The following is a 7,500-nucleotide window of genomic DNA, read 5'->3' as shown; positions in this document are numbered from 1 at the left end:
TGTAAGACTTCTTCATATGTGTCTTTTCCTACATTAAGAAGACACATTGAGGGTTTTCAGTTTCATCAATGTTTCCTATGTATTATTGCGATACTTGAAATATATCAGAGAAATCGTAGGCCTATATTTTCGCTCGCTTTGGGACCCCTCAACTACTGTTTCCCAAGACCACAGAGGAGGTGAGTCGAGTTCCCAGGAGTGTTTTGTCACGTTCAAACTATCACCAGGCTCATAACACTGCCCATGGAAATACTAACACAACAACCTCCACCAAAGCCTTGTCAAACTATCACCAGGCTCATAACACTACCCATGGAAATACTAACACAACAACCTCCACCAAAGCCTTGTCAAACTATCACCAGGCTCATAACACTACCCATGGAAATACTAACACAACAACCTCCACCAAAGCCTTGTCAAACCATCACCAGGCTCTTGTGGGCCTTTCCAGGAGTAGTTTTATGACCCTGGTGGTAGTCTGACCCTTCCGCTGTACCGTGAACCTAAAACATCACTCATTACAACCCGCCTGATCTCCAAGCACACACTGACAAGGCTTCCGTAGCAGAGATGCGCGGTAAAGATTCGGCTCGGAGCATCGTCCACTGGCATCCCGCACCCAAAACAAACAATGTGTAGGACTTGATGCGGATTTACTGACTGCAAACAATAGTCGGTGAAACCCTCCACCCTTTATTTCCTGTCTCCCCGGGACAGGCCTTCCTGAGGGCCTCTGACATAGTCTTGGACGCTTTTCTCCTCAGTGTTTTCTTGCAGCGACTCGGGTCTTTGGTGTCCCATCAAGACTTGTATTCTTGTACCACAGCACATACAGGTGTTACATCATCTCCTGACCAACCAACATCAGCCTTTTGTCTTTATTTCACTGAAAGTTACAAGACACATGTGGCCCGTTCCGTGGCGTGTGTGGCGTCGCCCGCTCCGGTGTGAACACGGTGCCGTGTGGCGGCAGGGGACGGTGTGTGTGCTGCAGGAGGTGCCGGCACCGGCATCAGGAGGCGCGAAGATACCAAAAGGTGCCGGAAAAAGTGTCCGTGTGACACGGGCTCCAGCATCGATGGTTTCGTCAAGGTTACCAAGATAGTTTCGATTCTCTGTACGAGTTATGATTGGACTATTACTGTTGGCTTCAAGATCAAAGAAACGCAACGAGAACAGTTTTGTAATCGTTGGAAGGTTTCACTAAGGGCCGCCTTCACACACGCTTTCGTGTGTGTTGATCGTCGCCATGGTCGCCGCCACCGACAAGAAATCCGCTCACACCGTTGCCTTTCGCGGCGCTGCTTGTTTGCGTCACCAGAGACTGGCGCCTCTGGTGACGGAGCTCTGGCGGCCGCGGGGCTCCCCAGTGGAGCTTGACAATGACATTAATTAGTAAATAACAAAGTCTTGCTCTCAAGTGATTATACTATTACTTTAAATAAATGTAACAAAATATTAAAAAATCCAGCAACACGTCGCACGCCCTTAATGGTAACATGAGAAAAAATTTAGAGGAATTTAAATGACATGAACTCCCTTCACCTGCTGCCCAGCACACGTCCTGCTGAGACCTTCAGTACTTGTCACCAGTACTTCCCCCTCATGCCCGCAGGAAATATTAGGCTTCAGCAGATAAGAGCGGAGCACGCCAGGAAACACTCCACATTTTTCACCTTATTTACATTTATTCTTCACGTTCACTTATTTGGGTTTGTTTTCCACATTTATCCTTCATGATCCCTCGTGTCCCGCCGACATACAAGGGGAGCAGGTTGTCTCATTTATCACATTTACCGGTACAGAACGCCCAGCCTCGAGGAAGTTGATTTAGCGAGACAGGAGATGTGAAGTTTCCAGTTGATATTTTGAGTTAAGGATAGACCGAGGATATTTAGTGTTGAAGGTGACAGCTGAGTGTTGTCGAAGAATAGGGGATAGGTGTTTGGAAGATTGTGTCGAGTTGATAGGTGGAGAAATTGGGTTTTTGAGGCATTGAAGGATACAAGGTTCCTTCTACCCCAATCGGAAATGACAGCAAGGTCTGAGGTTAAGCGTTCTGCAGCCTCCAGTCTGGAGTCGTGTACTTCCTGTTGTGATGGTCTTCTGTTGAAATAAGTTGAATAATGCAGAGTGGAGTCGTCGGCGTATGAGTGGACAGGACAGTTTGTTATGGAAAGAAGATCATTGATGAATAACAGGAAGAGAGTGGGTGATAGGAGAGAGCCCTGTATATATATAAACAACAAACAAACAAACAAACAGACAAAATAACAGCGTATGAAAGGATATAGTTCTGTGTGTGTGTGTGTGTGTGTGTGTGTGTGTGTGTGTGTGTGTGTGTGTGTGTGTGTGTGTGTGTGTGAGAGAGAGAGAGAGAGAGAGAGAGAGAGAGAGAGAGAGAGAGAGAGAGAGAGAGAGAGAACTAGGCAAAAAAGCATCTTAGAAGGATATTTTACATCTCTCTCTCTCTCTCTCTCTCTCCTCTCTCCCTAATTAGGTCTGGGATGGAAAAGGACAGCGAGAGAGAGAGAGAGAGAGAGAGAGAGAGAGAGAGAGAGAGAGAGAGAGAGAGAGAGAGAGTACAAAATGGGGGTTATGGGAATGGAGTGAGTAAAATTCTCTCTCTCTCTCTCTCTCTCTCTCTCTCTCTCTCTCTCTCTCTCTTCCTTCCTTCCTTCCTTCCTTCCCTCCTTCCTTCCTTCCTTCCTTCCTTCCTTCCTTCCTTCCTTCCTTCCTTCCTTCCTTTCTTCCTCTTTATTTTCACTCTCCCTCATCTTCCTGAACTTTCTCCTCCTCCTTTTCCCTCCTCTCTCTCTCTCTCTCTCTCTCTCTCTCTCTCTCTCTCTCTCTCTCTCTCTCTCTCTTCCTCCTCAGAATCAATATTGAGAGTTAGGGAGGAAAACACCTGGTCGATCGATGCGGAGGAGGAGGAGGAGGAGGAGGAGGAGGAGGAGGAGGAGGAGGAGGAGGAGGAGGAGGAGAGGAGGAGGAGGAGGAGGAGGAGGAGGAGGATCAGTAAGTGTAGAATATATAAGATTTTGGAAGGAAAGGAAGATACATTAGAGGAGGAGGAGGAGGAGGAGAAGGAGGAGGAGGAGGAGGAGGAGGAGGAGGAGGAGGAGGAGGAGGAGGAGGAGGAGGAGGAGGAGGAGGAGGAGGAGGAGGAGGAGTAAATGGATAAGATATAAGAAAGGAAGGAAAGGAAGAACATGAGAGGAAGATGATTGAAGAATGAAGAGGAGGAGGAGGAGGAGGAAGAGGTGGAGGAGGAGGAGGAGGAGGAGGAGTAAATGGATAAGATATAAGAAAGGAAGGAAAGGAAGAACATGAGAGGAAGATGATTGAAGAATGAAGAGGAGGAGGAGGAGGAGGAGGAGGAGAAGGAGGAGGAGGAGGAGGAGGAGGAGGAGGAGGAGGAAGAGGAGGAGGAGTAAATGGATAAGATATAAGAAAGGAAGGAAAGGAAGAACATGAGAGGAAGATGATTGAAGGATGAAGAGGAGGAGGAGGAGGAGGAGGAGGAGGAGGAGGAGGAGTAAATGGAAAAGATATAAGAAAGGAAGGAAAGGAAGAACATGAGAGGAAGATGATTGAAGAATGAAGAGGAGGAGGAGGAGGAGGAGGAGGAGGAGGAGGAGAGATGAAAAATTAAGGGTTATTCTATTTTCTTCTCTTGTTTTCTTTCTTTCTTTCTCTCTTTCTTTCTTTCTTTAATTCTGATTCGCTTTATTTTATTGTTGCTATTTATATCTTATTGACGAGTCTCTCTCTCTCTCTCAATACAAAATACCAGAATATCTTTTTTTGTCCAACTTTATTTTGCAAGAGGGAGTGGACATGCTTCGCTCTCTCACCATTTTCACTAACAAGCTGTGGGTGATCTATTGACATAACTTCTTTCAACTCTTTCCTTCTACTTTTTCTACGTCTTCTTTTTCTCGTCTATTATAACTTAAGTCTATTCTATATATTTTTCTTCTCGTTTATTTTCCTTTTGTTTCCTTCTTCATCATTTTTTTTTAATATTTGTGATTCTCGTGTGATTCTTTCCAGTTTCATTCGTTGTCAAGCCTTCCTTCCTTCCTGTTCTCCTTCCTTCCTTCCATCCTTTTCTCCTTCCTTCCTTCCATCCTTTTCTCCTTCCTTCCTTCCTTCCTTCCTTCCATCTTTCCTTTCTCCCCCTTTCTTTTCACTCTCCTCACAGTCTAAAAATGCGAGAGGTGGAATTAGAACCTTTGCCGGGGCGGGATGGAGCACACTAACACCAGACAGAGGACCAGGTGGAGAGGTGTGGAATGAACCTTGCTGGGCGGGAGGAGCACACTAACACCAGACAGAGGACCAGGTGCAGAGGTGTGGAATTAGAACCTTGTTGGGGCAAGGGATGGACCACACTAACACCAGACAGAGGACCAGGTGGAGAGGTGGAATTAGAACCTTTGCCGGGGCGGGATGGAGCACACTAACACCAGACAGAGGACCAGGTGGAGAGGTGGAATTAGAACCTTTGCCGGGGCGGGATGGAGCACACTAACACCAGACAGAGGACCAGGTGGAGAGGTGGAATTAGAACCTTTGCCGGGGCGGAGGTGGAGCACCACTAACACCAGACAGAGGACCAGGTGGAGAGGTGGGATTAGAACCTTTGCCGGGGCGGGATGGAGCACACTAACACCAGACAGAGGACCAGGTGGAGAGGTGGAATTAGAACCTTTGCCGGGGCGGGGTGGAGCACACTAACACCAGACAGAGGACCAGGTGGAGAGGTGGAATTAGAACCTTGCCAAGTGGGATGGAGCACACTAACACCAGACAGAGGGACCAGGTGGAGAGGTGGAATTAGAACCTTGCCGGGCGGGATGGAGCACACTAACACCAGAAAGAGGACCAGGTGGAGATGTGTAATTAGAACCTTTGCCGGGGCGGGATGGAGCACACTAACACCAGACAGAGGACCAGGTGGAGAGGTGGAATTAGAACCTTTGCCGGGGCGGGATGGACCACACTAACACCAGACAGAGGACCAGGTGGAGAGGTGGAATTAGAACCTTTGCCGGGGCGGGATGGACCACACTAACACCAGACAGAGGTGTTGAAAGGCATGAAGGAAGGAAACAAAAAAAGGATAAAATGAAGGAAATGAAAGAAAAGAAGAAAAAATAAGAAAATAATGAAAAAAAGAATAAATAATAGAAAGATCAGCGTCTCCCAGTAGAAGGGTTTGAAGGCCTTGTGCTTCCTTAAGGGGGTCATATCTCACTTTTTTTTTAATCGATTGTTTTTGCTCTAAGTTTATTGAGACGAATGTTCACACTCTCCCGATGACCATGTTATTTTTTTTCTTTTTTTCTTTTTTATAGTTCCGGCGGACGTGAGTTGAGCATCAGGACTTTTTCGTGCATATAAACTTTTTTTTTTCTGTCAGTGCGAGAAACAAATTTTGATGCATATTTTTTTTCTTGAATATGAGGAAAAGGTAAATAGCTAGAAATATGTCATGGATATGTTGAGGTGGGTTCGAATCCGCCGCTAACCACCTGGGATTTTTCAGTCACCGCCGAGTGGCCTAAGACTACCCACATGCTGTCCTGAAGACCACCCATCAACCCGGACTCTAGAAGAAACTGCACAGTGCAAGTGAAATCAAGAATGGCGCCACTATAAACAATTGCCTGCGCCATGACGGGCTCGGGTCGACCCTCAGACCCATATTGATTAGCCTACCGGCGCAATAGGCCACATGAAAATAACAAAAAAAAACTTGAAGGGAGGCAGCTCAAGGGCAAAAAACGAAAACAGCAACAAAAAAAGTCCGCTAGAAGCAACTCCGAGGAGAGAAAACAGAGAGGCCAGAAGGGGTCAATTTCGGGTGGAGAGGCGTCTTGATACTCTCCTCCTGGAAGAATTCAAGTCGTAGGCAGGAGAAGACACAGACGAAGGTAGGCTGTTCCAGAGTTTGCCCGTGGCAGGGATGAAAAAATAAAGATGCTGGTTAACTCTTGCATAAGGGATTTGAATAACACAGGGATGAGCAAGAGTAGAAAGTCGTGTACTGCGGGGACGCGTATGGGGGGGGGGAGGGGGGGACACATGTAGTTAGCAAGTCTAGAAGTTTCGTTTAGTCGGCGCAACATCTGTGGTCATATGCCGGAGAGAGACAGAAGGGGAAGGAATTATAGAAGGGAAAGTTTCGTTTAGTTGGCGCAACATCTGTGGTCATATGCCGGAGAGAGACAGAAGGGGAAGGAATTATAGGAGAAGGGAACAGACCCCAGGAGACGGGACACAACCCCTGATTAATACCTGGTACCCATTCACTGCTGGGTGGACAGGGGCGTAGGGTATCGGAAAAGCCGCCCAAATTTTTCCACTCCGCCCGGGAATCGAACCCGGGCTCTCTCGGTTGTGAGCAGAGTGTGCTAACCACTGCACCACGAAGCCCCCTGAGACAGAGATGGAACATGGCGGCGGAATTTAAGAGGTAGGAGGCTGTCAGCAAGGAGGAGGAGTTGATGAGACGAAGAGCCTTTGGTCGATATTTTCAGTCGCTTCCGCCTCCCACGTCAACTATTTCCGGAGGCCAAAACGGTGATGAGTCGGGTTCCCATGAGTGCTTCTTTGGGTTCAAGGTACAGGAGAAGGGTCAGAATACCACCAGGGTCATAAAAGTACCACTGAAAATGCTCACAGCTCCCACGAAAGCCTTGTCCAGTATGAGTGCTTGGGAACCTAATTGTTTAAGGATACGGGCTTATTAGACTCTACTTGTATATTCTGTCCAAGAAAGCAAAACTACCCCAAAAAATGCCCACAACTCCCACGAAAGCCTTGTCCAGTATGAGTGCTTGGGAACCTAATTGTTTAAGGATACGGGCTTATTAGACTCTACTCGTATACTCTGTCCAAGAAAGCAAAACTACCCCAGAAATGCTAACTCCCCCAGGCAACTGTCCAGTATGAGTGCTTGGGAACCTAATTGTTTAAGGATACGGGCTGATTAGACTCTACTCGTATACTCTGTCCAAGAAAGCAAAACTACCCCAGAAAATGCCCACAACTCCCATGAAAGCCTTGTCCAGTATGAGTGCTTGGGAACCTAATTGTTTAGGGATACGGGCTTATTAGACTCTACCCGTATACTCTGTCCAAGAAAGCAAAACAACCCCAGAAAATGCCCACAACTCCCATGAAAGCCTTGTCCATTATGAGTGCTTGGGAACCTAATTGTTTAAGGATACTCTACTTGTATATTCTGTCCAAGAAAGCAAAACTACCCCAGAAAATGCTCCCAACTCCCATGAAAGCCTTGTCCATTATGAGTGCTTGGGAACCTAATTGTTTAAGGATACTCTACTTGTATATTCTGTCCAAGAAAGCAAAACTACCCCAAAAAATGCTCACAACTCCCACGAAAGCCTTGTCCAGTATGAGTGCTTGGGAGCCTGAATGTTGAAGAATACGGGCTTACTAGACTCTACTCGTATACTCTGTCCA

General features: G+C 47.0%; 1 protein-coding gene and 1 long non-coding RNA gene across 3 annotated transcripts in view; both read right to left on the bottom strand.

Moving 5' to 3' along the window:
* LOC126993913 (protein AAR2 homolog) overlaps positions 1–7,500 on the bottom strand; it is a 59,027-nt gene that overhangs the window by 49,968 nt on the left and 1,559 nt on the right. The gene's annotated exons all lie outside the window — the stretch shown is intronic.
* Positions 4,444–6,870, bottom strand: LOC126993915 (uncharacterized). Its single transcript, XR_007748506.1, has 3 exons — positions 4,919–6,870; positions 4,650–4,785; positions 4,444–4,579 (listed from the first exon to the last, which is right to left on the bottom strand). It is a non-coding gene; the product is annotated as an uncharacterized LOC126993915 (long non-coding RNA).

The sequence above is a fragment of the Eriocheir sinensis genome, unplaced genomic scaffold, assembly GCF_024679095.1.
Source record: "Eriocheir sinensis breed Jianghai 21 unplaced genomic scaffold, ASM2467909v1 Scaffold7, whole genome shotgun sequence".
Taxonomy (NCBI): domain Eukaryota; kingdom Metazoa; phylum Arthropoda; class Malacostraca; order Decapoda; family Varunidae; genus Eriocheir; species Eriocheir sinensis.
This window is presented reverse-complemented; position numbering and strand designations above follow the sequence as displayed.